At 42.6% G+C, this 13766-nt stretch overlaps 1 long non-coding RNA gene across 1 annotated transcript; it reads left to right on the top strand.

Moving 5' to 3' along the window:
• The first annotated feature begins 1431 nt into the window (after positions 1–1431).
• On the top strand, positions 1432–10871 carry LOC310770769. Its single transcript, XR_014552352.1, has 3 exons — positions 1432–1551; positions 8693–8821; positions 9480–10871. It is a non-coding gene; the product is annotated as an uncharacterized lncRNA (long non-coding RNA).
• Positions 10872–13766: the final 2895 nt, after the last annotated feature.

Below are 13766 nucleotides of genomic sequence, written 5' to 3'. Positions count from 1 at the left end.
AGCTTCTATTCTATTCTATTCTATTCTATTCTATTCTATATCCTAATAAATGACATTCTGTTCAGTTCTCATCATCTATGGTCATTTCTAAATCTGCCTGTTTCCAGCTGCTGCCTGACTAAAGCCATTGATGTTTTCAGCCGATGTTGTGTGTGTGTGTGTGTGTGTGTGTGTGTGTGTGTGTGAGTGCGTGCGTGCGTGCGTGTGCGTGTGCGTGTGCGTGTGTGTAAACTGCCTCCCTTCTTCAATAACCTGCATAGCAACGGACTACAAGCGCAGGGCTCTTCCCTCCTTTCTCCTCGTGCAGCAGCAGCGGGTTCCGAGCTGTGAGCCAATCACGTCGGCTTCTTCGTGTGACGTCTTGTTTGTTGACACTTCCAATTAGCTCGCCACCTGCGTGACGTCACTGGAGCAGGGGGGAGGGAGAGGAGGAAACAAAGAGCGTCCAGGGGGAAAGAGGTCCCACTCCTGCCTGCTTCCGTCTGTCTCACATTCAGCCAAACATAATTTGAGATTAGCAACTCATTGGATTTATGTGGAACAGGATTAATGTTAGAGCAATATGTGAAAAAATTGATTTGAGTTCTGAGATCAATCTCAGAAGAGTAAGAACTCATAAGGCGATACATAAATGCAATCAATTATTATTATTATTATTATTAATATTATTAATAGGCTATATTATTATTATTATTACTAAGCATCTCACGCACTCGATTCACACCGCTGCCAACCACAGACAGTGCACAATTGCCCAATTGCTGTGATGTCACTCAGGCTGTTGTGATGTCACTCAAGCAATTGTGATGTAAATTATGAGCCAAAGGCGCACAGTTGCACGATGGCGCATAATTGGAGATCTCATTTTGACATCACACAAATCTAGGGACCCCAGACACTTTTGTGACACAAACTGTGACTGATAGACAGACCCACCCATTTAGTAAATTTTAACTAAAGAGATTCTGTCAACATTTAAAATATGTTGCTCCTCCTCCCCCCATAGGTACATACCCATTCCCTTATTCATGATACATCATGCTCTCCCACTCTTCACCGACCCCCCCCCCCCCCCCCCATTGGTGCAGTGCCCGTTCCCCTCGCCCTTGACATCACTGATGATGTCACAATGAAAATGGAAAATATGGCTGTAGCTGCCCCCGTGGGCATATTTCTTTATTTTTTTTCTCGCACTGCACTCGGTCTGTCAGGTGCCCCTAAGCACACTCCCCAAGTTTGAAGTCGATCCGACCAACGGTTCTCGAGATACCACATGAAGGACAGAGAGACAGACAGACACTGCTCTGACTCGCTCTTGCAGCCAGCCTCAAGTGGCCATGCGAGGAACTGCAGTTTTGGTGTCCGAGAAACCCGGAAGACAGGTCCCTTTTTAACCATTGGGTGATTCATCATGTTACACATAAACGATCTTTGGTCGCGGCGGCTGCTCCACGTCTGACGGGATCTTCTGCCTGGAAACTAAACTGATCGGACCGGCGGCCGACAGCGACAGACGGCTCTCACAGGCTGCGTGAGAGGTCGATACCTCGGGTAAAATACATTTAGCAACCAGCTTCCTACCTTCACCCCCCCGTCCCAGTCTCTCTCTCTCTGCCTCTCTCTCCCTCTCTCTCTCTTTCGTAGGAGGAGCTTTGCAGCGTTGTAAACAATAGTAGCAGGCTACTGTGTTGCAGTCATAACATAAACTAGTGATGTTGTGGCAACACCATGAGGTCAACAACCACCAAGACAACAACATCAACAACACAAGGAAGTAGCCTATATTTACAGACGATTATGAATGTGTCTTAAAAGACCCACATCCTCATATAACCTGACATCAGGTTGCAGTAGCCGACTTTACCATAGGGGGCGCCGTAGTGATATGGTTGAAATCATATCACAATGGATCATAATTATTTTCCTATATCGATATAGCCTAGGCCTACATATCACCACATGGATTACATGGACAATCACATGTTAATAATCCAGTTAATGAACCAAATGGAAATGTTAATGTCAAACAAAACTGAGTTTGGGTTGAGTTTTAAAATGTACTTGTTAGCCAGCAGGATTGTGTCATCATATCCTAAATCACCATATATCATCACCACAGACAATGCCACTGAAAGACGATAAATGATAATACTGTACTGAAGTATCCCAATACTTAGCCTATATAAAGTAAACAGATTGGTGGCTTAGCCTATAACTCCACATTTGATAGGTGCAATAATAACATTCAGTAACAGGGTTTTCTGCTTAAATGTTAAGTCCAGTCTGACATCCATCAGCTGACAAGATGTCAGCCGAGAAGATTAATTGAGTTCTTATAGTCTAACTCATTAAAATGCAGAGATAAACTCTCTCACTTTAATCAAAATCAATAACGCAAATAGTGTGATTCATCTGCTAGTGACTGACTATCTTAATTATTCCCTAGCAGGCTGGACATGATGGGCCTAAACCTAAAGACTTTAATGGTCGGAATAGAAATACTATTATGTCATATGCCAAGCTGCACCAAAGAAAGAAAGAAAGAAAGAAAGAAAGAAAGAAAGAAAGAACAGAGCAGAAACTGAGCCCAGACTTGGAGTAACTGCAGGGTTTACATGTTTCAAGATTCAAGATCATTGTAATAGCCGTAGTGAGTCGTCATCTTACAAACGAGGAACTTGTCTTTGTGCAGCCTGCAGCGCAGCAATAACAGCAATAACAGAAGACTGAAAACAATCTCAAACTATAAATGATAAAGTGCAACGTAAAAGTCCTTTAAGGTGATATATTAATGGGCTCCATGTAAATGTCCACCCACGTAAGGTGCAGGTTTTGCGTTGAGTTGTGAGACCATTTTAAGTCTATTTCAATGTTAATTCTCTCAGAGCGGAGAGATAAGGAGGCGCACCCATCAATACAATATCTCAGAAAGAGAGAGAGAGAGAGAGAGAGAGAGGAGAGAGAGAGAGAGAGAGAGAGAGAGAGGAAAGAGAGAGAGAGAGGAGAGAGGAGAGAGGGAGAGAGGGGGAGAGAAAGAGAGAGAGAGGGGAGAGAGAAAGAGAGAGAGAGAGAGAGGGGGGGGGGGGGGGGGGAGGGAGAGAGAGAGAGAGAGAGAGAGAGAGAGCTATATTTAGCTGAGCTCCTCTCAGGCTGACTGCTGTTGTACAGACAGCTGGGAGGGGACATGAGGTGGCTGCTCCTGAATACTTATTGAGATTGTGTGAAGTGCATGAACGAGGCGTGTGTGGTTCAGATCAGCTGCTGCAACATTACTGCTCTGCCAAAATGGAACTAAATCGATGTTTTTATTTTATTTGTCACAAATGAGACAGCTTGAACATCACAATTTCAATTTTCTGTAGGAGACCCATGCTCTTTATGTGGAGAAACCTACTGTAGGAGATGTGTTCTATATGTGTCATTCCCAGCATATAGTACAGACCACCGGGAAAGCTTGCATGCTCCCACAGCTATTAGACTATATTTCTATGTAAAGTGTTCAGCAGAGTCAGGTGATCCCATCAGATCTGTGCGCTAACCTGATTGTGTTGTGTTTGATTGGATCTGGTGTCCAGGACAGATCATTCGGGAAGAGATTAGCGACGTCCGTGCTGATAACCAGGGGTGGCTGTGATTTCTCTCACTCTCTTCTCTCTCTGTCTCTAGGTCTTTCTGTCTGTTTCTGTTGTCTCTCTTTCTCCTTCTCCTCCTCTTGCAGTCAAGGTCTTTCTCTCTTTGTTTGTTGCTTTCTCTCTCTCTCCATTCCTCCCTCTCTGTTTTTCCTCGCACAAACAATCTTTCCAAATGGTCAAATATCTCGCAGATCTATCTGCATGCATTCCATGTCCTTTCCAAGATGAAAGGCAACGCGATTGCGCCAAACGCCTCCTTTTCAACTCCTCTTCAGTGCGATTTGGTCACTTTGAGGTGTTGCTAAAAACATTCTGGACTCTCAGAGGAGAATACCTGTTGTTTATGGTAATACTACAACTCCCAAGACTACTGGGGCTAGGTAGCCTAGTAGTACTGTAGTACCGGTGCTATCGGTACTTATCGGAATTGAAAGGAAATTGTTCATATCTGTGACTAGGAACTGATCATTTCACCATTGATCCATCTGAGTGATTTTGTGTTTCCAGATAATGTCGACTTGTTAGCTTAGCTACGAGCTACGTAGATATCTAGGTCAGACAACTGTAACTGTCACTCGCTTTCTTGTAAACACTAACTTATTTAGGAGAGAAGCTAGCAGACTATTTGCAGTTATTTGGAGTAGACAGGGCTAAAGACAGGACATTATATAACTGTTGAAAAGCAGTTTCAATACGGCCCCTGGAGAACAGTTGATATGGAGGTTCTGTTCTAACTTCTCCATAAACCTAGCAAGTTGTCAAAGCAACTGTAACTTTTCAGATATATTCTGAACAATAAAAAAGAGGATTGCTTGTTTTATCTTATCGTTCAAATAACATGCGAGGCTGTTAAAGGAGAAAGACTAAGAACAATCCAAGCCTTTCACACATTGAAGCCTGCAGCCTTAAAATGCCTGCAGTTAAAAGCATTATTGAACAACATTGCTGCTTTCCTGAGATGAAGTTCCCTTTTTTTTATGTTGACTCATAATTATAAAAGGATTTCACAACAAAGCGAGTGTGAGGAGAAAGAAGTGCCTGTCAGCTATAGATTAAGAGTCTTTATCGACCACCATGCTAAACCAAATTAAAAACAAAACAGAAAGAGCAACTCAAGCATAGCTTCAATATTGAAACTTGTCCCTTCAGATTGTTTTGACACATTAGTCCCACTTTTTACCTGCTACACTGCTACTACACCTGCTACACTGCTACTACACCTGCTACACTGCTACTACACCTGCTACACCTGCTACTACATTACTCACCTGCTACACTGCTACTACATGACTCACCTGCTACACTGCTACTACACCTGCTACACTGCTACTACACCTGCTACACTGCTACTACACCTGCTACGCTGCTACTACACCTGCTACACTGCTACTACACCTGCTACACTGCTACTACACCTGCTATGCTGCTACTACACCTACTACATTGCTACTACATGACTCACCTGCTACACTGCTACTACATGACTCACCTGCTACACTGCTACTACACCTGCTACACTGCTACTACACCTGCTACACTGCTACTACACCTGCTACGCTGCTACTACACCTGCTACACTGCTACTACACCTGCTACGCTGCTACTACACCTGCTACACTGCTACTACATGACTCACCTGCTACACTGCTACTACACCTGCTACACTGCTACTACACCTGCTACACTGCTGCTACATGACTCACCTGCTACACTGCTACTACACCTGCTACACTGCTACTACACCTGCTACACTGCTACTACATGACTCATCTGCTACACTGCTACTACACCTGCTACACTGCTACTACATGACTCACCTGCTACACTGCTACACCTGCTACACTGCTGCTACATGACTCACCTGCTACACTGCTACTACACCTGCTACACTGCTACTACACCTGCTACACTGCTACTACATGACTCATCTGCTACACTGCTACTACACCTGCTACACTGCTACTACATGACTCACCTGCTACACTGCTACTACACTGCTACTACATGACTCACCTCAAGAGATATTTGGACAATCTTACAGTAGCTACATGGATGCAGGAAAGTGACGCTCTGGAGCTCTTCTCTTGTAGGTTTAATGCCCCTGAAGAAGACAGAAGATAGGCAGTTGTACAGTTTATGACGATGCAAGGGAGGTATTCTACAGTAAAATGTCCTCTATTTATGTTCATTTTTAAAAGTTGGATGAATATGAAAAACTTGAGTTGTGTTTTAAGAAAGGAACCTTCTTTATAGGAAATCTTATCTGCCAGGTCTGGGAGCAAAGGAAGAACGTTCTGTTTAGAAAGTGATAATGATCTGGTTTGTTGTTTCAGGAGTATGTTATATTGTGATTTAGTTGTACCACTATAGCGCTGGCTTATCTTGTATTGTATATTTTGTATTTTGTGTGTCTTGTAAGCCCATGTGGGCTGGGCACTGTCAAAAGTGCATGACACAATGAATAAACAATCAATCAAAAACTATTTGAAACAATATGTAAGGAGATGGATGTTGACATCTGATAGCCAGCAGTTCCTCCTGCTTGTAAAGCAGAACAAACTGCTGGATTGATGCTCATATTCAGATAACCACACGATCATGAGATCAGGATCACACAAGAAACCCATCTTGCCACACTGCCATCTATTGGTTTAAATCATTTAAATGTGAACCATTAGTGGTTCGCACCAATCAGCATCCAGAGGCAGCGAGGGGCGGGCTTTAGGTGTGACGACTGATAGACGTGACAGACAGATGGTTCATCCAATCACCACCTGCCAGGTCTTTTGTGAAAGTGCCTGCCCTTTGAAATGGTTTCCTGAGCGACACGTTCCCAGATGGTTATGTGAAAACGAACCATCTGGCATCTTCTCAGCAGTTTCTTCATGTGTTCCTAACTGGAACACCAGAGAACAAGAGACAGAGAAGTCCACCATGCTTCTAGCTAAAGCTATCCACCTTATTTTTGAATGCCCCACTGTAAAAAAGAATCGTGGGTACAAGGTCCGGTTTAACGTGACTCATTGTTGCCGCTTGCCATTTCCTTTGTTATACTCTGGCTGCATACCCGAATTATAAACCGGAAGCTGGAGTCCGTTATAAAAGTTATAAATATAGTCACGTTATAAACAACTAACCAACGCTGGAGGTCCGTATGGAAACTCGAAATGTGTGTTACTCGAAATGGTTAAAAGTTAAATCAATTTGGTGGCGTTTTACTGCCATGTAACATAGCTAGCTAGCCGCTAACATTAGCCACAGTTAGTAGCCGACTACCCACAATGCATTACGTTATCCCAGCACCCGAACGACACGGCTGTAGAGCAGAATGGCTCTGCTGTAAAAGGGTAAAATCCTCATAGACGTTTTTTTTGTCGGGGGCTGGGGGGTTATCTAAATTGGTTACACCGGAAATAGAACCCATAGTTAACGTAAGGCAAAATGGCCACCAAAAATAAGGTGGATAGGACTGGAATCAGATTTGTTTGGACTCCCCTCGTCACCAAAATCTGTAACCTGCCGGATGACAGCTTACTAAAACTCTGTCATGTGACTTTTGTTTACAAGCTCTGGTTGCTTGCTTGTTATTGGTCAGTGTAAACCAGTGGGCTATAGCTCCTAAAGTAGCTTCATTTGTGATGCTGAAGTGACTTAACCCATTGATACCTGATGCAGCATTTGCGTGTATATCCCTCATTTGTGTGTGTATCCCTTTAAGACCGCGTCTTAAAGGGATACACACACAAATGCTGCATCAGGTATCAATGGGTTAAACCTGTATTCTTTCAAATGGCTGCAGGGGGCGACGCCACTGGCTGCAAAAAGAAGTCCGCTTACGAAGTGAATGGGAAAATGGCCGTGCTTCTCACTTTGATCTATGGCCCCAGTAAACACTTTCCTAATGAGTTTATGGTCTCAATTACCAGTTTCAAGTCTTCTTCAGTACAGATGATAAGGCAGACTATGCTTTGGGCCGTCCCTGATTGACAGTTTGCCTGTCCAGTGATCGTACAGCTTGCCGATCACGGACCAGCAGGCCGCGTCCAAATTCACGTCACTTATTATATTATATTCACGCCTTCATTTATAGTAGGTTAGACTATTGCAATAGCCTTTTTTCTGGTCTCTCCAAAAAAGAACTTAGGCAACTTCAACTCATTCAGAATGCTGCTGCTAGAGTTCTAACAAAGACTAAGAAAGCTGATCATATCACTCCAGTTCTTAAGTCCTTACACTGGTTTGCCAGTGTGTCATAGAATAGATTTTAAAATACTGTTATTAGTCTATAAATCACTTAATGGCCTAGGCCCAAAATACATAGCTGAATTGCTCCCACGCTACGAACCGTCTAGAACTCTTAGGTCAACAGGGTCCAGCTTATTAACTGTCCCTAGGATCAAATCAAATCATGGGAAGGCTGCATTTACCCACTATGCTTCTGCTAGCTGGAACAAATTGCCTGAAGACCTCAGATCTGCCCCAACCTTACTTACTTTTAAAAATAGACTAAAGACTTTTATGTTTACCGTCGCTTTGAACTGCTGACAGCTACTATGCAAACCCAATGAGTCCTCTATAAGTTTTTAGCTCTTTCTGCAACTGCTGCGCCTGTTGCTTAATGCACTTTTTATACTCTTTTTAAAGTTTTGTTGTGATGCTTTTAAATTTCCATTTTATTCTCTTCTTTTCTTTTCCTGTCAACCATTTTATGTGAAGCACTTTGAATTGCCTCTGTGTATGAAATGTGCTATACAAATAAACTTGACTTGACTTGACTTAACTGGCTCCAAATAACCAAGATGGCGACGGTGAGAATGCCAATCTTGAGGCTTGAAAACATGAGTCCAAAAACCAATGGGTGGCGTCATAGTAGCTCCGCCCATATATTATATCAGGTGTGAACCTTAACAGGCTAAATACACACAAATGCAACAAAGTACACTTTTTCAGTATGGTTGGAACCAAAGAAAACCAAGATGTGATCTAGCAAAAAAGACAAACCTACAGTATGATCCAATTATGCAAACACCTGTGCTTCTGTCTGTGTGTTTGCTGGCCAGGTGTGACTTGCTGCCTGAGTGTTGCTATGGGAGGAGAGCAGAGCGGAGAGAGGACAGCCCGGCCTGCTGAGCAGCAGACAGCAGAGGAGACTGATGGACCACAGCAGCAGCTGGAAGCTGCTTCCCAAGGTATGCACTATGATGACGATCATATGAATAAGTCATTATGTTTACTAGTTAACAAAAACACTATGATGACGATCATAATATGAATAAGTCATTATGTTTACTAGTTAACAAAAAGTTCTAACTAAAACATTATGGATAATTGTTTATTATCCTTCTGTTTGGCTGCATCCTTTTTCTCCTCAACGTGTTGGCCAGTCAATCTGAAAGGGCACATAGGCACTGAGCATTGGCATAGGCAGGGACTGATGAAGCAGATTTTTCCATTTTCCCACATTTCAGCTGTTTATCATCAAGTATTTATATTCAGGCCTATTTTTTAGAATGATAATAATGGCACTACCACAGCAACGATAATAATACATAATAATAACTATAACAATAGATATTAATTTCAGACCCTTATATAGAAATTTTATGTAATTCACTCTGCATAAATGCCTTAATGTAAACGTGGTCCTTTGTGTGCTTGAAGTTTCATAACCACAGGCCTGGGGAATCCATTCACACTATTAACTTCTGCCCAGACTAGATGTAAACAACGTGAAGACAAGACGTCACTGCACGCACACACCGTCTGAAAAAGAAAATGTGAATCGCGGCATTGTAATTGCAAATCTTGACGTTGTTTTCTCTGGTGATGCTTCTCTCCCGCACACAGAGACCGCAGGAGAGCTGCCCCAGTGCCTGATGGGAAACAGGAAGGTGGACGATATGTGCTACATGATCTCGTGCACCAACTGGTACTGAACTGGACCTGCTGCTTCATAATGGAAGGAGAGAGATGCGAATGTGAGGTAGATGCTGCCTTCACAGACCACAGAAAGCCCAGGACAGACCGAGCTCAAAGATGCTGCACTGAAGTTCCACTGTCTGCATGCTTGCTTGGAAACTGCAGTGCAAGGCGGGCCGATAAATATAACTACTGCTAAAGTGAAAGAACTCTGCTGGTTGCAGCGGTGCATGCAGGTGTGTGACCCTGTCCTGCTGCTGGCTTGAGGTCAGAAAAGCAGAGTTTTGGGTTGAGCTTGAGCCAAATAACCATTTAAAGGACAGTGATTGAAATAAAACCCTGTTTGTTGTTTTCATCTGTGTCTCATTACATCACTGATGGTGTCACAATGCCTATGACATCATCAGTGATGTCATAAGATGATTTTGGCAATAATGATGTCACTGATGATATCATCAGTGACATCATAATTGACCAAAATCATCAAATGACCGTCCATCTAGGAGTGCCTCACCTGTTTGCTCATACTCGCATGTGATTTGGAGTGTCCACAAAATCAAGTGTGAGACGTTGTAGTGCTGTGTATTCCAGAGTGTGGATCTTATCACCGTGTGTCGTGTGTTCCAGTGTGCATTACTTCACTGGTAGCTTAAACTTTCTCAGCCCTAATGGAATATATAGGAGTACATAACGACTCAGGAGAACTGTGCTCTTAGATCTGTTTGTTGTCTTGTCCCTAAGTGTGAAATAAACCCTGGCATTGCATTTTGATAATTAACACTTGTTGGATCATTTATTTGGATTGGGCTCCCATCCACCATACCTGGCCTTCAGTAAGCATTCAGTGCAGAGGCGTAGCGGGTGTAACATTTTGGCTCAGATTGAAACAGACAAGAGCCCACTTGCTCACTTTTATAGGATGTTGTTACCTACATGATGTACACATGTATAAACCTTTATGATTTGAACAGTCAATAGGTTTGTCAGAAATCCAAGGCAAATCAAAAAAGTGAATGTACAGTATGTAGTGATCTAAAACAAAACAAAGTCCTGATTCAACTAATAGTGAATGCTGGGATAAAAATAAGAGTATTCAGGTACAAGACTATGTTTCATTCAATGACCAACGAAGTTTTCACTTTTATTGACATTGTTAACAGAACATGGTGTTATTGGTAGATAATTGGCGTGGGACGGTTAAATCAAACCAAACATAAAAAAAACATCTCTGTTCCAGTCATGTTATCATTTTAAATAATTTGTTTGTTTAATAAAACTGCAATTCTAGAATACCTTCTTAAGTCATTAATGTAAACATGCCTATCCAGTATAAGCACTGTCATCAAAATGGTATAACATTATGTGCAAAGGATGATGACTTTCATCTTAAATAAAGGAGAGAAATAAAAATACAAAATCTTCAAAATCTTCTGTTGGTCTTCCTATTTACACAAGCTGATATTTGATATCCGACTGGAAAGTAGGCCTACAAGCCTACAGGCCTATAAGAAAAAATCCACAACAAAATGATGCATCATTTTTGCATGTAAAGAAATGAACCATGGTTGGATTTTTTTTATTTTATTTTTTTAATCAACCCACTTAGTCAAAAAACCCAAAACCAAACAAAAAGCATACGGTATATACAGAAAACCTTTCTTTTCATAAGGAAAAACAAAATTGAATTGAATCTCTTTTAAAGCTATATGTGATCAAATATAACACTACTACTACTACTACTAGGGTAGTAGTAGTAGTTGTGGCATTATCCAAAGAAGTTCAATATATCTCGTTACTTCAAAAAGTCTGGACGGCCTACCTTTGATATGTTTTTATTCACCGACAGTAGGCTATGTATTCACCAACAGTAGGCTATGTATTCTTGTATGAAAAGAGAAAGTTAGAAACTAAAGTTAAAGGGAGACTTAACTATGTGAAGCCTCACACCAAAGTAACGGCAACGTTTGCCAAGGATGGGTTAGAGCAAGAATGTGATCAAGTTTCACAATTTGAACTTGGATGGTCAGCTAGGCTAACTAGCTAGCCTAGTTAGTATAGCCGCACTGCATATGGGACCATTAAAAACATGGTTAATTCACCCGGATGGGTGTGGTTTTGCAGGACGTAGCAGTGCACGCTTTGGCAAGCTCCGGGACCGTCGCCCGGGCTATGGTTGGCTCCTCCCACTGACATTCAACCAATAGGAATATTTCAGCCTCCAGAACAGCTCTGCCTTGGATAAATCTTTGTACAATTAAAAGTCCAATCTGCAGTTGCATCAATGTGCAGTGTTGCCAGATATACTGTAGCTGATGGTTTCCAGCCAAAACGCACACAAAACCACCCAAGCAAATGCAGGTGTATGGAAACAAGAGACTCCGTAAAGCCGCACAATGCAACCCAAAACAGCCGGAATGGCGGAAAACCGCCCAATCTGGCAACACACTGTCAATGTGTTACTTTTTAGTGGCTGATTGCAAGCTGCCAATAGTGTTTCAGTGATAGGCGGGACATTTAGCAATGCTAGTATCTCATTGGCTGCTGATGGGTGATGCTGGCCAAAGGTTCAGCTGCAGCCAATGTTTCCATGGTAACAAGGAAATGAGGCAAGTGTATTGGCTGATATTCCTCTTGTTGTTTGCAGTGTGAATGCACAGTCAGGCTTAGGGGCTATAATAACCTACCAAAATTGTATTGATTATTGTGGGCCTCCAAGTAGCACGGGGCGCTTTATGTAAATGTCGACAAACACAAGTTATAGAAAGGTATAGCTAATTGATAATTTTTTCTTTACAGTGATAACCTACTGTATAGATATCCCATCTCTGGCAAGTGTCTCCCTGTTCTCTTTGGGAGTGATCATGTCACATAAGTAAGTCTACCTTTAAAGGCAACTCACTGTTGTCCAAAGCCACCAGGACATCACCAGACCTGGGACAAAGCCACCAGGACATCACCAGACCCGGGACAAAGCCACCAGGACATCACCAGACCTGGGACAAAGCCACCAGGACATCACCAGACCTGGGACAAAGCCACCAGGACATCACCAGACCTGGGACAAGGTGGCTCAGTAACTAAGGATCAACTCCTCTGCTCCCCTTTCATCATTATTAGTGGGGAACATGCAAAGCCGATCCCTAGTAAAGCAATAAATAACCGTTTTTCCACATGTAATTCCTTATTTTTTCTGTGATTGATTGAACTTGTCTGCCTGGCACAAGCGGTCTTGGTTGCCAAGCATTCTTGCCAAGGAATGCAAAATTAGCAGTGTAAAATGGCAGCAGATGGGGATGGTGACATCAAGTGAAAGCGAGAGGACCGAGTTGTGCCAAGTGTGGGTCTGTCCCACCCACCTGGCAGCCCAAGGCAGACAAATCAAACAGTCCTAACGTAACTGAAGAAGTACATTGGAATGCCAGTTCATCCCAGGTCTGTATACAATAACATAGGCAAATTTACAGAGGACCCTTTGCCCTCTGTGACAAGTCCTATATAAACTGGTTGAATAAATATGTTTTCAACAGAAGATTGGTGGATAGACACTGTCCAACACGTGGTCTAAAAATCTCATGTACATTTGGACTTTATGTGTGTAATAAGCAATATGAATAAGCGACAATGCGATTACTACGTTTTCTTCAAGTACCCTTCTTCCGTTTACATTTCCACAAACAGACATCTGCTGAAATACACCTAAACTTGCTTTTCTTCTGCAAATCTCACTAAATATATATACACAGTTTCAGACTTCTCCACCAGGGCGATGAAGGGGGGTGGGCGACGCCCGGTGATCTCATTAGCACGCGTGATTTAAATTCAATTTTCATACTAAGTGAAGAGTAAGCTTAGGTAAAATCTCCCGGAAAAAGACATTTGACATGCTCATCACCACCCCCCCTTGTAAAATCTCAAACAAATCTCCCTATCTTTAGAAAGTAGTGCAGTCCAACAAGCCAGTCCAACTCACTGCTTCATTGAACTGGAACTACCAAAGTGTACTTTGATATTGTTTCTGCAATTCCTGATGACATGAGAACAGGAGCCATTCGTAGTCAAAGTGATATTGGGGGAGCGTGACGGTAAAGCAGGCAACTGACCAGAAGGTTGCCAGTTCGAATCCCCCAAAATCAGGCTGTGAAATTAGTGAGGAAATGGATGCAAAAGTGCTCTTCCCTCCCTCGACATCTGCCGTTGAAGTGCCCTCGAGCAAGG

Source organism: Poromitra crassiceps (genome assembly GCF_964638095.1).
Source record: "Poromitra crassiceps genome assembly, contig: HAP1_SCAFFOLD_223, whole genome shotgun sequence".
NCBI classification, from domain to species: domain Eukaryota; kingdom Metazoa; phylum Chordata; class Actinopteri; order Beryciformes; family Melamphaidae; genus Poromitra; species Poromitra crassiceps.
Note: the sequence above shows the minus strand (reverse complement) of the source record. Positions and strands in the feature narration are given on the sequence as shown.